Source organism: Manis pentadactyla, chromosome 6 (genome assembly GCF_030020395.1).
Source record: "Manis pentadactyla isolate mManPen7 chromosome 6, mManPen7.hap1, whole genome shotgun sequence".
Lineage (NCBI taxonomy): Eukaryota > Metazoa > Chordata > Mammalia > Pholidota > Manidae > Manis > Manis pentadactyla.
In genome coordinates, this window is record NC_080024.1 from 136,430,353 (window position 1) to 136,443,021 (window position 12,669).

Consider the following 12,669-nt stretch of genomic DNA (forward strand, 5'->3'; position numbering starts at 1 on the left):
AGCTCGCAGCACCCTTGGCCTGCATTCTTTCTCTGGCAGGTTGTCAGTTCGTTCCTACTAAGGTGCCAAACTGATTAGTAATGTGCTATTTGTGAGTCCTGATTGTATCCCATAATATTAAGCCCACAAATACGTGTTAACCCTCTGCCATACACTTGGAACTCACTGGTACTGGGGCTACAGCACTGATCAAGACAGACCTGCCCTCATGGGTCTCACGTTTTAGTGGGGGAGTCAGACACTGAACAATGGATCACAGAAATTATGTATTGTAAAAGAGGAGCCCTGGGCACTTAGCCCATACAAGGGAACTTACCCAAGCCTGAGAGAGCCAGGAAGACTTCCTTTAGGAAGTGATATTTCATCCATGCTCTGAAAATGAGTAGTACTGGGCGAAGGCAGAGAGCAGAAGACATAGAATGTTCTAGAAAGAAATGAGCATGTTTGTGATTGCCTGAAAGTAGAGAGAACAGCTTCTATGACAGGAATGCAGCGACTCAATCGGGAGGCTGGAGAGGTGGGCAGGATTCAGGTCATATGGGACTCTGTAGACCATTTTAATGCTCAAGGATTTTATTCTAAGAACAATGGGAAGCCAATTAAAGGCTCTAAATGGGGGAGTGAAATAATTAAATTTGCATTTAAAAAATGCAGAAGGATAGAGTATGGCAAGTGGATTGAAAAGGGTCAAGAGAGCATGCAGTGAGACCAGCTGGGAGTCCACCATAATAGCAACAGATAAGGAATGGTGGCATATTGAACAAAGGTGCTGGCAGGGCCAATGAAGAGAAGTAAATGGATTTGAAAGCCATTTAGGAGGTTAAATATGTGGACATGGATTAACTGGATATGGTATAAGGGAGCTGTCCAAAATGGCATGGGAAAATGCCCTTTGCTGATGTAGGATGATGGAGGGGGTAAGTGTGAGAAGGAACCAGAGCTGTGCTTTGGAAATGCTGCACTTGGGAAATGTTGGAAACAAACATGCACTTGATGTGGCAATCTGAATCTGCTATTAGGATCCATGGCAAATGCCACCCAGACAGAGATCTCCAGTCATAGACCTGCTTATACAGTGATCCTGGCAGACCTGGAATTACTGAGGTGCATATCTAAAGACAAATGAGGAATTGCTCGAAAAATTGCTTAATGATACAGCTTCATTAAGCTGTATCAAAGCCTCCATGTACTGCTTAAAAATCCATTCTGCTGTGAATCTGTTTTTTTTTAAGGTAAAATTCACATATGATAAAATTCACTATTTTAACCATTTTAAAGTGTACAATATAGTGGTTTCCAGTATATTCACAGTGTTGTGCAACCATCACCACCAATTCCAGAACATTTTATCACCCCTAAGAGAAACCCTGTCCATGTTAAGCAGTCATTCCCTATGGCCTCTTGCCCCACATTTATTTGCATGCTTCATTCGTTTTTGTTCAAAACTAGACATGTGAATGTTATAAAGTGACAACTCTGGAAATCAGATTCTCTTCCCTCTTCAGGGTTTGATACTCATGGTTACTGGTTTTTTAGTGACTTTTCTGAATTAATTTTCAAAAATATGTATCTTTTGTCATGTGTGGCCACTGAGGTCTCTGGTTATTAGTCAGCTAGTGACTTGACAGAGGTTTCCTGAAATGCCTGGAACCAAAAACAGAAAAATACCCAAGTCTTTGCAGGTGGGCTGTGTGTGTGTGTGTGTGTGTGTGTGTGTGTGTGTGTGTGTGTGTGTTGGCATGGCTTCAACACTCAGCTGGGCAGTTTGCAACTCTGCCTTAGCCTTCATTTCCCACTTGCACAAAGCTCGAAGATCAGCCCGAGGTGAAAGCTTAGAGTCTTCTTAGTTCTTTTCTGAGCATATGCCTGGTCTTCTAGATTCCTAGGAGTATGTGGGAGTTCTTTGAAGCCGTCATTCCTAAGGCATTTTACTCCCCATCCATTCTTCCCAAGTGTTTCGGAATGTCTCTTGTGCCCAGCTGTCAACCTTTGCTCAGGTAGCAGGGCTTAACACATTTGCCTTTAAATGTTTCTGACAAATGCCCTCCAGGTAGCTGCCTCTCCATTCTGTGAGAAGCAGAAAAAAAGCAGGCCCTTTGTACCAGTTCTTCAGAAAGGCAGCAGACAGGTTAAATCAAACAGTATTTTGAGAACAAGGTCTGCTCTCTTCCTTCCAGCACCAGGAATACACACCAGTAATGCAGGCTCCATCTTCAAGACTCCAGGGAGGTGGGGATGGGGCCAGAATAAGCTAAAAATGCCACAACAATTTCCTACCCAGATTCAGCCTCCTTTTTCTTGATTAATCATTCATCTGATGGCTGTAAACCTTTGACTAGTTTCAGGGTTCCGATAAAGTTGATTATGACAGTTTCGGCCAGATTATTCACTGTTTTTATAGAGGATAGTCTGTTGGAGTTCACAGGCATCTTAACAGTGTGTCTTTGCCTAAAAGAATTACAGGCTTTGAGTGTTGGCAGAGTTTGTGATGGGTGATGAGAAACAGACACAGAGAAGCTAAATATTGTCATTAGCTTCTTCAGGACTGGAAATGTCCATGTTGTGTGACTAGGGGACAGGGTGGAGTAGATCCAGGGAGCAGAGGCATAATAGCTGGGGTGAAGAAGGGGAAAATCAAGCATTTCCCCTTGCTTCTCCCTCACCTTTTCTGCCTTAATAAATAATAATTGCTAAACATTATGTGGCCGACTGTGCTAGGCACTGTTCAGGAGAAAAACACAAAGAGAAAACTACATCTGTGCCCACAGGAAATGTTTAACTTTGCAGATGGATGGAATTTGTCTTAAATAGTACTGGGATTAAAGCAGGGAAGGTGGAGATAGATTGCTGTAATATGCTTAACATTAGGATTTGTATGGACTTGGTTAGGATTTGTAAGGACTAGACCTGTAACGTCCCCACGACCTACCAGCTACATGTGGCTTTTTAAATTTAAATTTTGACTGAAGTGAAATAAAATTTAAAATTCAGTGTCCCGATCACCCACCTACATTTCCTGTGTTCAGTTGCTATTTGTGGCTAGCAGCTACTGTATTGGGCAGTGCTGCTATCACTGCAGAAAGTTCTACTGGACAGTGCTGGGAAAACCAACTCAGAAAGCAATTTACTTCTTGGGAGAAACTTAAAACTTCTTGAACAAACTCCTGTACTGTAGCCAGGAGCAATAAAAGGCCAGCATTAGATGTTGCTCTATTAGGTCAAGATTGTGTCCTTACACTTTTGTGACACGAACTCCTTGAAAGACTTCCTCAAATTTTGCACAAGGGAAGTGACACCTGGGAGAGAATTCCCCACCCTCACCCCCAAGGGCACAGGTCAGGCACATAACTGGCTGTATAACAGTGCTTCCACTATCAAAGGGGAGGGGTGATTCTGGTTTTTCCACAAGTCTCTCCCTCAGGTTTGTCCACTTAAGTCTCATAAATTCACAACTGAGCCTTAGAGAGAAAGGCTCACATGGGTAAAATGGAGAAAAATCCTTTCACTCACATCCCTGTGATATATGGGACACATGGCAGTGATGAAAACCGACATCTTTGCATCGCCGAGTCTTCCAGTCAATGACGATGCAGGTAGCTGTTCCATTTATTTAGCAATATTTTGTAGTTTTTAGTGTAAAGCTCATGCACATCTTTTGTTAAGCTTATTCCTAAGTATTTTATGCTTTTTGATGCTATTGTAAATGGTGACTTTTAGACATTTTTATTCTCCAGTTGTTTCTTGCAGCTATGTAGAAACACAATTGAGTTTTTATATTGATCTTGCATTCTGCAACCTTGCTAAAATAACTTCTGCTATTTCTTGTAGGTTTCACAGGTACCTTTGGAGTCTCTGTCTACACCACCACACATATTGATTAAAAAATGCCTTTGCTTCTAGTTGTCTGTCTCTGATACTAAAATGGGGAGTTACTGTTTCTAGAAGGTGAATCTTAGAAATGGAGGAGCTCTACCCTGTTCTGCACCTAGTTCTTTATTGAACACATCTTGAAAATATTTCCCTCTCAGTGCACAGAGCTTCCTGTTACTCCTTTGTGTAAAGTTACTCACCTCTCCAGTGCAGAAGAAGCTCCACCACAGTTTATTTAGCCAGCGACTTCTGAATGGACATGGGTTGTTTCCAATCTTTTGCTATCACAAACTAGGTTAAAGTGAGCCCCTTTGATAACCATTATATGTGTAGAAGATCAACTTTAGACGAATTCCCAGAAATGGAATTTTGGGGGCAAAGCGCATAGGCACCTGTAACTTTGGTAGCTATTGCCTCATTCTCTCCCACAGGCTTGTGCCACTTTGCACTCCCTCGGCAATCTGGGAGTAACTTTTCCCACAGCCTCACTGACAAGGGTTTGTCAGACATCCGGGTATTTTTCACAGGGATAGGTGACACGTGGTGTCTTGGCATAACTGCTCAGGAGTCCCATGGAAACCGAGTCCACAACTGCAGAAGAGTGGGTGTCCTTTTGAGTGGGTCTCCAATATTGCCTGAGCTGGGGGTGGCTGCCTTCCTAGTTACCACTCTGGAAGGGTGCCCTCCGGCAGCAGCCAGCACATCCCCTCTGACCACCCAGCTGGGGTGCCCTCTGTCCAGCTGAGCTCTGACACTCTGCTCAGCCCTGAGTTCCCTTGCCTCATACTACCCTCCCCAACCCCTCTCAACCAGTGCCAAGACAGTGATGGGGGGTGGTGGAAGAGAAAAGACCTGCCCCACACTCACACCTATATTGTGTGGGACTGAATACAACCTGCTTGAAATCTCCTGTGGGCCCAGAAGAACAACAGAAAACACCCCTGCTATTGCCTAAAGGAGAACAGATGAAGAGGTGAACAGAGGATCAGGGACCTGTACCAAGCACAAGCATGTAAGACTTAATGCCACCGAAATCAGCATCTCTCCATGCTATGCATGCTCATTTCCTAACCAGTGGAAGCTGTGCAGCAGCCTTCTAAGGGAAAAGAAGATAAAAACTTGCTATCACTTCCTGTCAACCTACAATTACTTTTCCAATCTGCTGAGTCTGCAAGTACAGAGAGCATGAGGAAATTTCCTGAAATCTCTTATTTCAGTGCCCCTCAGACAAGCCCCTCCCAGAAAGCACCATGTGGGTGTTTTACCGGTCCCCTCCGGTGCATGCCTCCCTTCCTCAGATTCCTGCCTACAGCTGTTCATGTGGCATTTGCCGTTCCCACCAACTACAGCTGTCCAACACACACCTGATGTTCCTGGGGCTGGTCCAGTGGTACTTTTCCACTGGTTCGTAGAGTTGATGCAGTGGCCCAAAGACAAGCACCGACTCCCATGCCCACCTGCATGAACACACAGGATTGGCCTCAGCAGCATTTCAAAACCCATTTCAATGTAATCAAAACCCAAGGTACTTGCCTAACCTTAATTTCCACTGTCGCCCTACACAAAGCCCTTACTAGGGAAAGGCTAACCCTTTGCTGCTTCCACTGCCCACATTCATTCCTGCCTCCTTGCCTCTGCTCATGTTCCTCCCCCACCCTGCAATCTGGACTGTCCTTCTCTTTGGACTCTCTGATTTCTGTGCATCCTTCAAATCCGAGGTTAGCATGCACCTCCTGAACGAGAGCATCCCCTGTCCTCTAGCCCCAAATCATCTCTCCCTCTTTCAACCTCTAGCACTTTTGTTGACACTTCACCGTCACTTGTCTCCTACTGCCTATGACCTCATCATTCTGCTGTGTCAAACAATTCAGTTTTTTTCCCCTACTGGCTTCAGAGTGCCATAGGGCGAAAACCATAAGCGGAAGACTGCTTTATTATTTTCGCCCAAATCTAGAATTTACTACATACATTGTAAGGTCTAGTAAACACCTGTTGAACGAATGAGCAACTAACAATTGCTCTTCCCAAGACTTGGTGAAAGTTTGGTGAACATAGAAGGTCATTGTCACACATTAGTTTTGACTCCAAACAAGGCCTCAGTGCACAGGTTCCTCACCCATGAGGCTTTAGAATATCCCCAGTTCATTCACGTCCAACCAGCATCTGGGGATGTTTGCTCTTTTTCACTACCACCCTTTTGATTAAGGGCCGCTCCAGGACAGGGCTGTTGTCCTGCCCATGGCAGCTGTGGTCCATGTTCTCCAGTCCAGGCTCACTGTCCCTGGCTTTTCCCCTTAAAGGTGCTGATACTCAGCTGCTGAGTGAAGCAGCCTTGTTGCCAGACACACCTGCCCTTCTTAGATGGGGGTTTGCTGCCCCTCCCAACCCTCCAGCTTACGGTATCATAATGAACACTAACCAACAGTAGTGGAATTTAAATAGCTATTTCAACAAACGTTTTCTGAGGGTCTAAGCTCAACTGTGGCAAGAGAGAGTACTTCTGAATGCTCCCATTTGCCCTATTTCTTTCCTTTGTACAGAAACAAGCACTTACTCTTTCTTTAGGTTTTCAGGGATCAAATAAGAGATTTCCATTCTAAATGGTCATCTTGGGGCAAGCAATTTGCTGAAATAAACTGAAGGTAAGAGTCAAGTTTCAGGATCAGTTCTTTGCTTAAGGATTTTCTCAGTGACTTAGAGTCAAGAAAAATGAAATGGGACAATATCCATTTTAGACTCTGGCTTCGCCCTAGAGTAATAGTAATATCAATGACTTATATTCATATAGCTTCTCATGGTTTACAAAGTGTTTACATACTAATAATTTCATTTGACCTTTGCAATCATTCTGTGATGTACACACAGAAAGGTCTGTCATGGGAGGAAGTGGGGAAGACCTCCAGGCTTGGGTGCTGGGCCCCTTCCCCAAGCTGCCTGGAATATCATGACACAGCCCAAGTATGACAAGAGTAGAATTATTTAAATTTAGGGTAGCTGACAGCCTAATAACTGTGTTCCTCATTGTTTCTTAAAGAAAGACAGAGAATGTTTTAGAATGCAGTTTATCTGAAGGAAAATAACTTTTATCACTGGCTGTGAGCCTTGATGGTTTAAGTTCCAAATAACCTAACCAGAGGCACAGGAGCCTGGACCTTTGGGGCAGGTGGGAAGGTGGATGGGGAACATGGACCATATCCATACTGGTTAAGTGGCCTCTCCTGGTACATCTGCAGTGCTACCTTCCACCTGTCTGTTCTTGGGAGACCAGCCTCCTCCGTGGCTGGGTTGTCAAGATGCTGCCACAGATGTGACAGGAGCAGTCATGTGGGTACCATTCATGGCAGTCTTGCCTCTCCTCTTCCCAGTCTGGTATCATACAATGTGCTCTGAGTAGTTGGTGATTAATTGTCCGTCTACTGTGCATTATTTTCAGTCCACATAAAGGTTTCTGATTTGAGTCCTGCCATGAGGGATATTTGCTGTCTCTTACCTATGTCCCTTGGCCAAAGGGACCCTGGGCCATTTTGGGAGACCTTGATACTTCCCACTGGACTAAATTATTCCACATACCTTTTATCTTTGCAGATGGGGAAACTGGGGCCCAAGAAAGGAGATAAACCAAATCTGTAGAGAAAAGAAAATAATATACTTGTGACTAAACATCAAATTTGCTTCAGAGCTTCCTGGCAGCCCAATCTAAGAGGAAATCATGATGTGTTATATAGACCTTATATTTAGAAATTTTAAAAACCCATTAGTTCTTCAGGTATGTGTCTTCTGATGCCAAGACCATAGTCACTACTCTGCTTCTTTTCCTACACAGCAAATTTCACCTTTCTAAAAATGAAATTTCCTGATTATAAAAATTATAAATGCTAATTTTGAAACATCGAGGAAAATACAAATGTAAGAGCTTCTCTTATAACTTTTGATATTTTTATGTTTTTCTTTCCTCTCTTTCTCTGCATAATAATATATGTAACAAACTTATAACCATATTTTTATAGTTTCCTCTTTAATTGATCCAGTATGTATATCTTTCCATGCCATTTAAAAATTCATTCAAAACATCATGTATATTGGCTGGAACAATATTCCATCATGAAGACTGTGTACTACAACTCATTTAACAATTTCCCTCTTGTTTGGTATTTATGTTGTTGCCAACATCTATTATAGATAAAGTTGCAATTACCATCTGTGTACCTAAATCTTTGTCAGTTCTCTATTTCCTTTGGATAAATCCCTACAAGTGGAAAATGTAGGTCAAAGCTCAGCAACATTTGAAGGCTCTTGCATACACAGGCAAACCTTCTTGAAAGAACTGATCATATTTGATGCCTCCACTCCTAACTCTTTTTTCTCCTCATCCCACTGAAATCTGGCTTTTGCTCCATCAGCCTTTCTGAAATGAGTCTCATTGAGTTCACCAATGACCTCTTACCTTTAAGGTCCTTCAAATGTTTTTCAGTCCCATTTTCCTTTTGACAACTCTGCATCATTCGTATTGTCAGTCCTTACCCCCTCCTTAAAACTCCATTTCCTTGACTTCTGAAGATTTGTCAAATTTGGTTCTACTCCTAGTTTTCTACATCTTTCTAGGTGCAGGAATGATTTGGGCTGCAAGGACCAGAAAACTCTACTAATGTGATTGAAATAAACAAGGACTTGTTTTTATTGCACACAAGAAAATGAGGTATAGCTGCTAAAATTGTCTGTTAACTCACTGATGCTAGAGCCAGAATCTTGATTATTCTACTGGCTTTCCTTTCATGCTTGTTGCCTCAAGATCACAATATGTTTGCTGCTATACCAGGCATCACTTCTACATTCAAGAGAGGAAGAATAAGGCAACTTCTGCCTCTCTGTAATTTTTCAGTTCAGGAAAGGAGTTCTCTTTAGGAGACTTCCTCCTGTGTCATTTGTCAGAACTGAGTTATATATTGGCCTTTAAATCAATATGATTCCTTCCCTGGAGGCTTGGGAAGGTGTTAACCTCCTGAGATCAAGGAATCTGAACCCCCATCTGAATAAATCAGTGTTGCATTACTAGGAAAAGGTGGGGTGACAGATGTGGAGAATGGCTTTGTGGGCAATAGACAGTTGCTACAGTTAGTAATTTTAGATTTCCCTCATCAACCCTCTGCTCCCTTTACCTGCTTCCTGGGGAACGCAACCACAAACACAGATTCCCCTCCTACCCATACTTCAAAAACAAGTTCCAAATCCTCTCTCCCCAGCCCAGAATCCACTACCCTCTCAGTCTTTTCCCTTAGATTGCAGTGCTCCATGCAAGTGCATTCAGAGCCCTTCATCAGAAACCCACTTTCCCTTCTGTAATGGCTTCTCCCAAACTTGTCTCAGTATTAGATAATGCAACAATTGTGGGTTTTTATGTCAATTGTCTTTTAGTGTCAGAACATTTTTTGTTTTAAATGCATCTTACTTGGAAAGATATTACATGAAACTCAACTTGCCGTGCCCTGCAGTCCTCCTCTTCCTTCACAGGGTGGGTGGGAGTGGGGAGCTGAGCCCCTGTGGAAATCTTTAGAATACTGAAGAGCAGAGTTCGTCTTGGTATCTTAACCTGGGAGCCCCAAAGCAGATCCCAAGACAAAAGCTTACATGTCACTAGTTTAAAAGGAAGTGCCAGGGAAGCAAGAGTGAGGGGAATGGAGCAGGACAGAAGAGGAAGGATAGAAAATAAACAAGCACTTTCGGGAGCCCGCCACACATTGTGATCCAGCTCAACTGATTGCCTGATCTTGCTGGACCCTCCTCTGAGAGTCCATTTGAGCTGCTGCCTCCTGGAGAAGGTGCGAACAATTCATCTGCTGGCTCCCAGAACCCACTGGTGAACACTCCACCCTATGTACCTTAACTCCCCTATCCATACACCTAAGGGTGCCCACTGGGTCTTGTGGCATCTCACAGCTCAGAGGCTACAGGTGAGCCCCAGGGCAGGAGGTGAGAGGCGTACAGTTTGAATAGGAGTTGAGGTGTGACAGCCCCTGAGGTGGCCAGCCAAAGAAGATGGCCACAAGGATCTGAGGTGGTGCACAAGAAATGTGTGATACGGTAGGTGAACACTTCCATTTTACCAAAGGGAAAACTATAACCCAGAAGTGGAAAAGGCCTTGCCCAGTGTTCTACAGCTGGTCAATGGCAAAATGCTGCATATCAGACTCTCAAGCCAGTGTTCTTCTATCCCGCTCTGCATCACTGCATGGTTTTTTTGGCTGCTCTTCCTCCTGGTGACTCGAGAAAGCCTAATCAAAGCCCTGACCCTTCTCGATTGAATTTGCGAGGTGGCTCTAATGCCAACTTTATCCATCACAGGCTGTGTGTACATTTAATTGGAACATTACTTTTTTGTCAGATGGTCTCCTTTATAGTTAGAGGAAAGCAACCCTGTAAAAGCTAAGCGGAAGTCTATTAGTTTCAGCCACATCTGCCAATATTAGGCAGGGGTTTTCCTATCTTTTTCCATAATTGAATCGCAGCTGTCCTTATTTAATAAAATACTGAGAATAACTGTAAACTGAGACTTTTGTACCAAAACTTAGAAGAGTGCTTTATAGCCTCATATGTTTTTTAATATTGCAAAGTGCTGCATATCCCTTTCTGTAATCAACAGGAACTAAGTCAGGCACAACTCTAATAACCATAAATAAATTTTCTTCTACAAGGCAAAACCAAACGGGGGACAGGTATTAATAAATTATAAATCCACTGTGGTTTTCCTAACACCATCACGTAATTCAATTCTCAGTGGACACTGGTTTTCCTACAATTTAATTAAATTCTGACACTATTTAGAGAGAGCATCAGATCCCACAGGTTAAGAGCTCAGCCCCACAAAACTTCACCACCCACACTTCAGATTTCCATGACCCCATCCTTGGGTTCCATTAATTTGCTAGAGTTGTTCAAGAACTCAGAGAAACATTTATTCATGTTCATCACTTTATTATAAAAGATATTATAAAGGATGCAGATGAACAGCCAGATGAAGAGATACAGGGTGAGGTCCCCAAGGGTTCCAAGTGCAGGAGCTTCTGTCGCCACAGAACTGGAGTTTGCCCCCAACCCCAGCTTGTGGATGCATTGACCAACCTGGTAGCTCATTCAGTCTTGCTCTTCAAGAGTATTTATAGAGCTTAATCTGGAGCCCCCTTCTCCCTCTCCCCTTCCCAGAGGTTGGTGGGTGGAGCTGAAAGTTCTAGCCCCCAATTTCTTCCATTTTCTGGTGACCAACTTAATCCTGAGGCTATCTAGGGGCCCCAACCTAAGTCATCTCATTAGAATAAACTCAAAAGGGGCTCCTCATGAAGGACAAAAGATACTCCTATCACTCAGGAAATTCCAAGGGTCTGAGGAACTCTGTGCCAGGAACCCCAGACAAAAAGCAAATACATTTCTTATTATGTCACAATAAGTCCAATTTGTAGTTCTACAGAGAAAGACGATCATTTGTCACCTCATTTTAGACCCTAGCCCTTCCTGAGAACGGTTACTCCATTGTTTTAGCCCATTCCAGCTGCTCTAACAGAACACCAGAAACTGGGTGGCTTATAAACAACAAAACTTATTTCTCCAGTCCTGGAGGCTGGGAATCAGGGCACTGGCAGATATGGTGTATGGCGAGGCCCCCCTTGCTGGTTCTTGGATGGCCGTCTTCTCACTGTATCCTCATGGAGGAAGGGGTGAGGGACCTCTGTGGGGTCTCTTATCAGGGCACTCATCCCATTCCTGAGGGCTCCACCCTCACGACCTAATCACCTCCTCAAAGCCCCACCTCCAGATACCATCACATTAGGGATTAGGTTTCAACATAGGAATTTGGGGGGAGACACAGTCTATAGCAACAATATTTTAAAAAATTACACCTAAATCCGCTAAGCAAGGCAAGCAGGCTGGCACTTTACTGCTCCGTGCAGCAGCTCCTTGACCCCGTGTCGTCCAGGACCACTGCAGACATTGGCACCCCCTGGCCTAGACTCCTAGGTACAGCTTGTGGTATCTAGTTACAGGCAATGGGGAAATGCTGGTACATTTTTTCCTCCAGAAAAAAGTCCTCAAATGACCTGCTGACCTTCCCAACCCATGAGTTCTGTATGGTTGCTACGGATATATTTATAGTTACATATTTTCTGACTTATCCCTGCCCAGGCCAGCTATTTCTTTAGGACTCTTTCTTTGGGGTAAAAATGAGGAATAACCTGTTTCTGCTAGCAGCATCCACAGGAGAACACCACCATGTGGTGTGAATGTGATGGAGGGTGCCCAGATAAATATCCCAGTTCCTATTCATTCCCCTGGTATTGTGCAGTAATGGACTCTGATATTAAAATGCATATTTCACACCCTTGTCCCACAATTTAGCAGAAGGCTATTCACTATGCATGAGCCATTCACTCACACTCATCACACAGAGAAAATTACATTTTCCCAGTTGCCAAATGGAAGAGATAAATTATCTCACGTGGACAAGCACATTGCTCCCAAGAGCAGTTTCACAGACCCAAGACACTGATCTAAAGCACCCCGGAGGGAGACTTGGAGAGCTTTCCTGGTATAGACCTGGTCAGTCTCTTCATTTGGACCCAGAGACCCTCTCCCTCCTAGTGGGCTTACTGTGGTGGGCCATGTGCCTTTCTGGCTTTTGTGGATAAAATGAGCCTCCTTGGGGCCTCTTAGCCTCTTATTCTTCCTTCCCAGAAAAGATGTTATAAAAATGAATAAATCAAAATAGAACATTTCATATTTATGCATATCCACTGAATTGGTAATACATAT